The 11,754-nt window shown below is 45.7% G+C and overlaps 1 long non-coding RNA gene across 1 annotated transcript; it reads left to right on the plus strand.

The window, feature by feature from the left end:
• The first annotated feature begins 445 nt into the window (after positions 1-445).
• Positions 446-8,621, plus strand: LOC122456557. Its single transcript, XR_006275489.1, has 3 exons — positions 446-535; positions 952-996; positions 8,505-8,621. It is a non-coding gene; the product is annotated as an uncharacterized LOC122456557 (long non-coding RNA).
• The last annotated feature ends 3,133 nt before the right edge of the window (positions 8,622-11,754 follow it).

The raw sequence follows: 11,754 nt of genomic DNA on the forward strand, positions 1-11,754 counted from the left end.
TCCCCCAAATAATTTCTAGAACAGATAGTTTAGAAAAATCTTGATTTAAAAATTGTCAGTGGTGGAACTTCTTTGCACCTTTCCAGGTAACGTGAACAGATTCACTAACATTCCCTCAATACTGTTCATGGCCATGGTAGATTTCTAGGCAACAATGTAAACAGCTGTTATCCATGCTGGGGTTGACTCTACTTTGTCCCTTCATGCCTTCCATGGGTATCCCACACAGGACCACACCCCTTTTTAGCTTGTTTACACTAGACCCTTTAGGATGTCACCCCACAAGAGACCTAAGTAGGTAGAAAAGCTCCAATTAACCTGTGACAGGCTGCACCTGGAGGAGAGTCAAGGCTGACAAAGTCTAATTGATGATGAAACCTGGGCCAGGCTAGGCTTGGCTAGACTAGTATAGTATAAAATCAGGAAGGTAGTGAGGAAGAAGAGGTCGGATTACTAGGAGCTTAGAAGGAAAAATTACATGACTTGCTACAGACTTCCTCATAGCATCAGGGTGAAAAAAAAATGGCTAAACAAGGTATGTAAAAAAAAAAAAAATTGAGAGAACCAAACATTTTTAGTTATGGGAAATCAAATTACAGCTAGACAGTTATTCCCCCATTTGTGGATTTGGAATTCTATGAAAAAAAACAAGGGAAGGAAAAAGCCACACATCATATTGTTATTAATATCATTTCAACCAATGACATTTCTGAATTTATTTCTGAAAAATGGGCCAGTTTTGTCAAAGTCTATACAGATAGATCAAAAGATGACAACACAGCAGAGTGCGAACAGCATTCTGTGTTCATAGTCTTGGAATCCAGAAATCTAAAAGGCTATCGAATTAGGTGACCAACCTGACAGCTGAACTAACGGCAATAATGTTGGCACTAACCTGGATTAGAGATGTGCGACTGGCTGAAGCTATTATTTTATCTGATTCCTCGTCAGGCCTTATGACAATCAGAACACGGACTCTGGAAAGCAGAAATAACAGTAAGTGAAATAATGTTCCTAACTATGGACATGTCAAGGTTCCTTCCCCACTCTGAACTCTAGGGGACAGATGTGGGCACATGCATGAAAACCTCCTAAGCTTATTTTTATCAGCTTAGGTTAAAACTTCCCCAATTTACAAACTATTTTACCTTCCGCCCTTGGACTTTATTGCTGCCACCACCAAGCGTCTAACTGATATATAACAGGGAAAGAGCCCACTTGGAAACATCTTTTCCCCCCAAAATCCTCCCCAAACCCTACATCCCCTTTCCTGGGGAAGGCTTGATAAAAATCCTCACCAATTTGCATAGGTAAACACAGACCCAAACCCTTGGATCTTAAGAACAATGAAAAAGCAATCAGGTTCTTAAAAGAAGAATTTTAATTGAAGAATCACCTCTGTAAAATCAGGATGGTAAATACCTTACCGGGTAATCAGATTCAAAACACAGAGAATCCCTCTAGGCAAAATCTTAAATTACAAAAAGACAGAAAAACAGGAATATACATTCCATTCAGCACAGCTTATTTATCAGCCATTTAAACTAAACAGAATCTAACGCATATCTAGCTTGATTACTAAGATCTAAGACTCCATTCCTTTTCTGTTCCTGGCAAAACAACACACACACACAGAGAGAGAGAGAGAGAGAGAGAGAGAGAGAGAGAGAGAGAGAGAGAGCGCGCGCGCCTTTGTTTCTCCCTGCCTCCAGCTTTGAAAGTATCTTGTCTCCTCATTGGTCATTTTTATCAGGTGCAGCGAGGTTATCCTAGCTTCTTAACCCTTTACAGGTGAAAGGGTTTTTCCTCTGGCCAGGAGAGATTTTAAAGGTGTTTACCCTTCCTTTAATATTTATGACAGGACATAATACAAGTAAGTACCTGTGTAACAACAGCATGGATTCCAGCGCATATCAGAATATTTGGAAATAAAATTGCTGACAAAGCAGCAAAACAAGCTCTAAGAAATGAGGAGGTGGATATTAAGATACCCTTAAGTAGACAAGAATTTAAAAGTGTGATCACAAGGAGCTTGTGAAGGAATAGCAAGAACTATTGGATCAGCATAGTTAAAGAGGGAAAAGGCCTTTCTTGACCACTGAGTCCATCTCACTGCCAAGATGGGATATAGACTCCTGACAGTGGGTATATAATTGTGTTTATTCCTATTCAAGGGCCATGAAAATTTTCTCTCATGAGAGCCCAAACTATTACAAATATTGCTGAGCATATTCCCTTCTCAGGACATTGATTTATCACATAGGGCCTGATAGAATGACTAAGCTAGAAATTGTTGCTATATATGACTGAATTGTAGTTAAGGTGAAAGGCACAGGCGAAAGGGAAGGATAATGTCCTGCCAAAGAAAACATTAATAAATGGTTTCTTACTGATGGGTTCATTATTCCTCTGCTCCTTCATTCCCAAGTATACTAGGCACAAGGACCCTACCCATACTCTCCATTGTCTAATGAAAATAATTAAAGGAGATACCCCTGGAGAACAGGGCTTAAAAGTAGCCAAGATAGGCTGATTGGGGAAGCAGCCACAGGTGTGGCCAGCTCAAACAGAACCCAACTGGTCCTGATAAGAGGGCTGGGGGCCAGGAGCTGAAAGTGTCACTCTAGCCCCGGAGTGGGAAAGGCTAGCTACCTGAGAGGAAGGGACCTGACCTAGTGCTGGAGAATAGAGCTGGGGAGCTCTAGCCTGGTAAAACTCCAGGCTGAAGGCCTATAGAGGTACTGGGGCAACAGAGGTACAGCCTGGGAATAGGCAAGGCAGCTGGTCCTAACCCCTTGCCAATGATGATGGCCATGACAGACTGCAGTCTGCCCCAGTGAGCAGGTGCTAGATGACAACTGACAGTAGTCACTGAGGTGAGGTTGGGGGTATTGCTGGGGCAGAACCCTGAGGTAAAGGGCACCAGGGTCCAGGAGGGACATGGGGCCGCAGCAGGCAAGAGCCTGGCCTGCAGAGGGCACTCTGGGCTGGACAAGAGCTAATTCCCAAGAGACAGAAGGAGGTGCCACCCTGGTGAAGCTTTGCTTCGCTACATCCCTTTACGCTCTCGCTCTTAAGATGCCCTTTGACCCACCCATTTCTATCTAAATCTTGTTTATTGGATCACAGTGTCCTGACCCAGAGAGGAGCTGAGTGAATACCTCATCAAAGAGTGCACTGGATGAACGTAGCCTCCTTTCTGCTTGCTCTTCTTGACATAGCACAACCTCCTCACTTTATTCATTATTGATTTGTTCAGAAAAGGCTTTTCTGAATTTTTTTTACTTTCTGGAATGAGTTTTTAAAAGGTAGCTGAGTTGCTTAATGTGACTGGTCATAAATCATGGTATTGTGACTTTTCCTCAGTGAAAGATGGTGCTAGTTTTCATCATGGTTGAGTGTACTGCTTTGAATGAGGAGAGGTAATGAAGGTGCAGATCAGTTTAACAAGGAGCCTTGGGCTTCCCAGGGCAGGGGTGGTATGGAAGAAAAACAGAACAAACGTTGTGACGAAGTAGACAAATAGGGATCAAGGATGGCACTGTTGACAATGGAAGGATTGGGAGAGGGTTGATGCCAATAGCACCTAGCACCTGAAGTCAGCTCTCTGGTCACTGCAACTCCAGTTAGTTGCCCCAGCACCACCGACTATATGAACTGTGCCCAGTGGTGCTGAATGCTCTTTATATTTTTACTGGCTTTCAGGCACGCCCCACTATCTCCAAACTTTTTATCTCATTCCCCGACACCCCCCCACCCCCAGAGCTGAGGCCAGGAGCAGGGCCATGTCTCTGGGAGCAGGGGGGAACAAGGACAGGAATAAGGGGGCCAAGCTGGAGCCACGGCTGGGGAACATGCGGGGGCCAGTAGTAGAGCCCTGTGTGTGGACTGGCAGCCAGGAACCCGTGTGGTGGGGTTGGACACAGGGGCCAGCAGCCAGGACCTCCAGAATGGGACCAGTACCTTTGATGCAGGACCCCACGTGTGCGGGAGGAGTGGGCCTGCAGCCGAGACTCCAAATGCGGGGCCAGCACTGGTATCCTGTGTTGTTGTGGCCGTGATTGGGGCCGGCAGCTGGGACCCTGCGCAGACCAGGGCTGTTTGCTGGGATCCCGTGTACAGCCAGACCCCACATAAAACTTGGGGGTGCTGCAGCACCCCCTGTGCCCCTAATTCCCAGCCTAGGACTGTGCCCAATTGATAGATTGAGATGGGTTGGAGAGAGTTAATAGGCCAATTAACTCTTAGCCACAGGTACATCTGACCGTTTTCCCACCTGGGATGCCACCTGGAACTGGGGTATCACTGAGCCCACTGATCCACCAGCCTAGCTCCCTCTCACTGTGCTGCTGGTACAAGCTGCAAAGGCCCTCCTGCCAGCATTCGCCCAAGTAGGGACACACCCAGCCGCAGTTACACACAGGTCTCTCTAACCACCAGCTTCCCAGCCTAAGACCCCCAGGGCAGTACTGTCCTGCCCTGGTCAAATCTGGCCAGTATATGGGTTTAGTACCTGATCCACCTCTCCCTCAATGTGAAGAGAACAATACACACTTGAGGTAACCAAGCAGAGATTTTCCCCAAGCACTCCAGTCAAAGATCATTGGTTTGGATTAACACATAAAATAAGTGTTTTAACTACAAAAAATAGCTTTTAAGTGACAGCAAACAGATCAAAGCAGATTACCTAGAAAATAAACAAAAATGCAACCTAAGCTCAATATACTTGATAGATTGGATATGAATAGCAGATTCTCACCCTAACTGATGATACAGGCAGACGTGTAGATTCTTAAGGCACAAGCTGCATTAGCTTTACAGCTTGGGTTTCTCAGGTCTTCATACACAGGCTCAAAATCCCTTTATTCTGGGTCCAGCACTTCCCCCAGTTCAGTCTTTGTTCCTTAAGTGTTTCCAGGCATTGTCTTGTGTGGAGAGTGAAGAACCATAGATGATGTCACTCCCTGCCTTGTATAGCTTTAGCATATGGCAGGAAACCTTTGTTTCAAAACTTGGTTCCCAGACCCGTTTGTGGACAAATACTGACATCCCAAGATGGAGTCCAGAATCATGTGACCTGGTCCCATGTCCTTGCAGTGTTATAGCAGCCATTGCTTACAGCTGGCCAAAATGCCCACAGGAAGCTAATCCACAGGCCATTGTCTTTGTTAACGGGCCATGAGCCCCGTCTGGCTTCTTCATTGTTGTATCTGAAAGGCTGGCTGTAGGTGTTTTCCAGAGTAAGCCCATTTGAAATAAAGATCCCTAGTCAATATTCATAACTTCAGAAACAAAAATGATACATGCACACAAATAGGATAATATTCAGCAAATCATAACTTTTTCAATGACACCTCACATGACTTATCTTGTACAAAATGCATCATAATTATGCCATAATCCTATCAATAATATCACTGTGAAAAATATGGATGCCGTGTCACAGTACAAAAGGCACAAGGATGCATGAGAGAGGGGACTTGCAACTCAGATGTGGGTGATCTCGCTTCCCTCACGAGCCAAATGCTGCCGTGGTGCTGCTGATACGAGTTGCATAGTCTGTAAAGGGTGGTGGGAAAGAACATTGCAAATAACTGCACAAGGTGTTTTGTCAGAAGAAGTCTCCAATGGTTTGGTGGCTAGAAATTAAGGCAGGAGCTAGTCCTTTCCTGCCCCACAAGAGAGGATTATTTAGGCGGGTAGGAGGAGGAGAGTTGCAAATCTTGAAAGGGAGGACAAGAATATTGAACTTGATGTGTGGAGAAGGGGAAGCCAGTAGAGGAAGTCAGAGAGGAAATTATATGATTGTGAATTCTAAAGGGATCCATTTGGTGCGGACTGGGAGAGGCCATGTGGGTCTCAAGAGGCTGGAAAGGAAAGGAGGGACTAGTAATTAAGATTCTGAAGGCCTGGACAAGTGTTTTAGGTAGTTGATTAGCTAGAAAAGAATCAGATCATAGAGATAGTGTTGAGGAAGAAGTGGCAGGATTTGGATGTGTGGACAAGGGAGAAGGAGTCCGAGATGATACTAAGGTCACAGGCCTCACTGAATGCACAGAGATGGCTGTGTGTACAATAGAACAGATAATGGGGAGACCTGGGAGGAAATACAAGTTTGATTTTTGGATACATAAAATTTAAGTTGATAGCAAGACAATCCTCGAGGAGATGCCAGAGAGACAACCTGAGATATGGAACTGGATGGAGGGAGTCAGGTGAAGATGTGTATTTGTGAGGCATCAACATGGAGAAGATAGCTGAAAGCCATGTGGGCAGAATGAGAATCAGCTTAAGGAGAAGGGTCTAAAGAGAGGAGAGAACCAGCAGAGGATTGTGTTGTGCAAGCCAAAGCAGGACAGATGTCAAGAAGGAGGGTATGATCAACAGTAACTAGAACAGCAGAGAGGATGGGGAAGGGGTCCCTGACTTTGGTCAGGAGAGGCCATTGGTAAGCTGCCAAAAAATGTTTGGCTAATTCTTCCTTTCTTCATTGAAGAATTTAAAATTGGAAAGTTTGTGATCAGACCTAGTAATAGAAACCTTGAGAGAGCAGTTTAATTGGAGTGGAGAAAGTAAAGCCAATTTGTTGAGGACTGAGGATGGAACTGCTATTCAGTTTAAAAAAAAATACAATCATTTTTTGTATAATGTAGGCAGTTCGTATTCCTTGTTTACCATACAGGCATCATGACTCATGTTGACTTTATAGTTCATGAGCTTTTGTTTATGATGATCTGCTTTGTGCTTAAATTAAAAATATATTTTAAAAATCCTGCTTTCCATCTAAATATACCTTTAGGCTTTATAATGAAGAGTAATGGAAGAAAACAGACATTTTGTGGATATCAACATAGTTTGAAATAGAATGTTTAAAGAACCAGTTAGCAGAGGGAAATTGTGTTAAAGGGCCCTGAAGGATTGTAAATTTCTCAAGATGGGGATGAATGCTGTCTGCACTGACTTGTCATCACATCCCTCACTCATGCTTTCACATACTCAGTGGTACACGCAGCACTGGTGGCTCCATTCCCAAAGCATTTTGTAGTGAGAAATCTCTAGCTTCAGAGCCATTTTTATTTTCCCCACTTTGAGTTTTTCTCCCACTTTGGCTTTTGTGTGCATGTGCCTTTCTAATCAAAATGCTAAACAGAAATGCAGAGATATAAAAGATGTGCTAGGTGGTATACAATAACAGCTTGCTTAATTAAACTACCAAACCACGGATAAAGCATGTACAATGCAAAGCTCTAGAACATAGCATTTTTCATGTAGATCAACACAAAGCATTTTGCATGGTTGATCTGTGACAAATTATCTTGATAACATCAACATCCTGCCTGATCTCCTCTGTCTCATCTTGCTTATTATCTTCCACTGGGCTTAAATGCGGAGGCTAATCGTTTGCAGGATCTGACTATAGTATTGGGACATCTAGTGGTTGAGATCATTCTTGCATGTAAGTTACCTGATTTGAGTTCTGCCATGCCACCTGCAAGGAATCAGACAGGAAACTATTAAAAGCTTGAACTAGTTCAGTCCTTGAGCCATGAGAATAAAGCCACAGATTACCTCGTTTCTAGACCCTATACACTGATGGGTTTTATATCCCTTTAAATTTTAAGCTTATCTATTTTGGGGGTCACTTCTCACTGTACTAGTTCTGGCATGGACTGGCATGCATCCGATGAAGTGAGCTGTAGCCCACGAAAGCTTATGCTCAAATAAATTTGTTAGTCTCCAAGGTGCCACAAGTACTCCTGTTCTTTTTGTGGATACAGAATAACACGGCTGCTACTCTGAAACCTGTACTAGTTCTGTGATTTATTCACAATATTTGATTCGGTAGTGGCTCCCTGTATTTCTAAGCATATTAACATGTAAAATTTGGTAATGCACTGGCAATTCTAAAGGTAAAAACATTGATATTTTCATGCATACTGCCCCAAGGTTCCATCTATTCTGTGTGTTCTGACACCTGGGCCCTGCTTGCTTCTATCACTGCCACTCCATTTTAATTGGTTTAATTGAGTCACTTGTACATCGCAAACACCTACCATGTGAAATGACAGCAAAGGGTCTGATTCTGCCATGCTGGCTCACCTTGAGTAGTGCCTTACTCTCAATGTGAGAGTTCAGGGGCCCTCACAGAGAATGCCATGCAGCAGCTCCCTCTTATTTATACCAAGGGGCTGCAGCCCAGTGGCTTTGCAGTACTATGGTATAGATCAAATAGGATCCAGATTCATCAAAGCTTAGTGGCCCCCTGAAAGATGCATCAATCCAGCCAACATCCTGGATCTTTCTCAGAGTCCTGAGTCCTTGAATTTCTTCCCCCAGGAAGAAAAGGAGTACTTGTGGCACCTTGGAGACTACCCAGCCAGGCCATACCCACCCCAAGAGGCTGCCAGGAGTGAAATACTTTCTTAGCCATAAAACTAAGCAGAAACACTATTACACTCAGAGAGAAGAACTGTAGAGGAAGACTGTATTTTATTTTTCCATAGCCACTTTTCTGATTGAAATTGTACATCAGAGGTGTCTGAACAACAGATGATTCTGTGAGCAAGCCAAAGCCCATTTCCACAAGAAGTTACAAAGATCCTAGATTTGGTGTGCACACTGTCTCAGAAGAGCTTGGAGTTACATTAAGATGGTTATTGGAGATCCAGACTCTGGAGAAAAGAGATCCGTGTGCAGAACACTATTGATGCTACTTAATAGAGAAGAAGTATCTCTCCACATAACTCTTGCCATGCAACCTTAAAATAAGAAGGAATTCATTTTTAGGTCTTCTCAGAACAGCTAGTAAATAAAGTAAATGGTTTGAGAAGTTACCTCTGGCTTCCTCTGCATCCTGCGCTTTGAAAAATTGTTTGCTGAAGGTTCCTGCCTCAGCAGCTTTGAAAAACACTTGTTCATTTCGTGGTTTAAATTTCCCCAAGCATTACATTGGATTGTGTGCACATACTGAGTGTGTCATTGTCAACAACCATAAAAGTTATGGCATCACATTGGCTGCCAGTCATCTTTCTGTTATATTGTGGGATTGTTTTGTTTTTTAAACACAGTGCTACTATTTACCAACTTGAACATGATGAATCTCCTTTGAATCATGGATACGAGCTGATTGAATTTCCTCAGAATCAATAGTCTATCCTTTCTGTGAGCCTCTGTAGTGAAGACTGTGGCCACCCTCCAAGATTGACAGTGAGGGGCAGCCAGCCACCCCCTGGTCTTATTGGGATCCAGGAAGTGGGCGGGCAAAACCCGCCCACTGCTAAAGGATTCCCCCCCCAGCCTAAGAGGGGGGTCCACAGGACCTGGAAAACCAAATAATTACAGGGGACAACTAATGAACAACAGGGACAGGAGTGCGGTCAAAGGGTCAAACTAAGGGAACCGGACGGGAATACCAAGCGGAGAACCCCAGACAGTGCCCACTGCTCCTCGAAGGCATCAAGGGAGTCAGAGGACGCGCCCAGAGGAACTCTGCCCGGAGGCGTGAATGGACGGAGGATCGGAAATAGGCCCCCATCACAGGAGACTCCATCGGCCAACCTCCTCACCTTGGTTTTATAGATGGCTACTTTAGCCAGGGCCAGGAGGAGGTTGACCAGGAGGTCCCGTGACTTAGTGGGGCCACAGACAGGGAGTGCATAGATAAGGAGGTGAGGGGAAAAGTGCAACCAAAATCTTAACAAAATATTCGTGAGGAGCCGGAATAGGGTCTGCAGCCTGGCGTACTCCAGGTATACGTGCGCCAGGGTTTCCCTCACGCTGCAAAAGGGGCAGGTGTCTGGGAGTAGGATAAACCGCATCAAGTACACGCCCGTGCTCATGGCCCCGTGAACAGCTGCCCCTGGTGATGGGCAGAACCAGGAAGGCCAAGCTCTCCACGCTGGAAGCAGAGGGGTGGGACAGGAACACGAAGTATAAAAGGCGGGCTCTGTAGCTCAGTTGGGAGGCAGCTGCCAAAGGAGTTGGATGCGTTCTCCCTGCTGTAGACATAGAAGACTTCTGCTGTCCCTAGAAGGGCCCTGAGCTACCCGTACAGCCAGATATGTAGGATGCTGAGGAGTTGCTGGGACTGCCGCTTGCAGTGTACCCTGGGGAGACGGAGGACAACCCTTGCAAGGTACACCCGAGGGGGAGTATAGGAAGTGTCCTGGGGCAACTGACCCCAGGCTGGCTGCAGCGCTGCCAGAGATTAGGTCAGCATGTTGTAGTCAGGATTCCCACTGACTCAATGGCAGACCATTCTGCTGCTGTTAGGGCCCTGGGCTGGGATGTGGGGAAGTTTGGCACCATTGGGGGAGGCTAGCCCCTTCTGTGCCCCCACCCCCTGATCAAGGCCCTGCCCCTCTCTTTCCACTCCCCTCCCCCACTGGAGCCCAGAGCACCCCACAGCCCCAGCACCAGGCGGGCGTGAGCACTGGCCCCAGCCTGCCTGCCCCAGCCCAGCAGGAAGGGAACTGAAAGCAGGCAGGAGGGAGCCTGGGGTGGACCATGGGAGGACCATGCCAGGCTGTTTGGAGAGGCACAGCCTTCCCATACCTATGCTACCCATGGTCCCTGCCCTTTCCTACATAAACAATTCTTGGGTTACATGAAAATCTAACAAAGACAGCAGTCTCATAGACATGCCAGTATCATCAGAGTCTTGGCACCTTCCCCTATGATCTCAACCAAAAGACATGTCGCAAAGGCCCTGTTTACAAGAGAAAGTTGCACCAGTTTCACTAACATAATTTTTTAAACCAATGTAGTTAGCACAGATGATTGTGTGGACACTCTTAACCCAAAATACTTGGTTTTAATTAGAATATCTGAAGTCATTTCCGAATCAATTTACGCTAACCCATAATAAATACATCCCACTTAGCCTTTAGCACTAGTTTAACTAAAAACTTGGTTTAAAAACCACAAGTTTTTCTCATAACTCACTCCTCACTTATAAGCCCAGCCTCTCCTTTTATGCAGCTCACAATCTCTTGTGGCTAATTGCTAAGGCTATGTTTTAGTCATGGGTATTTTCAGTAAAAGTCATGGACAGGTCACAGGCAGTAAACAAAAATTCACGGTCCATGACTACTACCATATACCTCTGACTAAATCTTGTGGGGGGGGGGGGTGGCCCAGGGGCATTGCAGGTGTTGGGGGCAGCAGTGGTGACCAGCTCCGCCGGGACCCCAACTGGTGCTGGGGGATGGGCGGCAAAGAGGATGTCACCACTTCCAGGGAGCCCCTGAGGTAAGCCCTGCCTACAGCCCGCCTCACCCCATCCTGTACACCAACCCCCTGCCCCCTCCCTAACCCAAATTCCTGCTGCTGCTGGGACAAAGTGGCATGGTGTCCCAAGACTGCCCCAACAGCGGCCGGTGCAACTGGCACAGCGGCTGCCTGAGCTGCCCCCAGGCCAGGTGCACCAGCCACTGCAGAAGTCATGGAGGTCGCGGAAAATCACGGAATCCGTGACTTCTTTGACCTGCATGACAAACTCACAGCCTTACAATTGCTAAATGAAGACCATTAGCCTTCAGTTATTACCAGTTGCATAGTCACTTGTTCCACTTGTAAATCTTTTGATGGTTGCAATCTGTCTACCCCCTTGACTTTCTGTTAACAGACCTGCAGCACAGTGCTCCTGCCCTTCCATGGGAAGGGAGGGATGGCATGCATTGGTCCTAAAGTTATGAGGAGAGTGTAAATAAGTTCCTGGGCATTAGGACATTGGCAAGTGCAACTGTTCATGTT

This window comes from Dermochelys coriacea, chromosome 13, assembly GCF_009764565.3.
Source record: "Dermochelys coriacea isolate rDerCor1 chromosome 13, rDerCor1.pri.v4, whole genome shotgun sequence".
Lineage (NCBI taxonomy): Eukaryota > Metazoa > Chordata > Testudines > Dermochelyidae > Dermochelys > Dermochelys coriacea.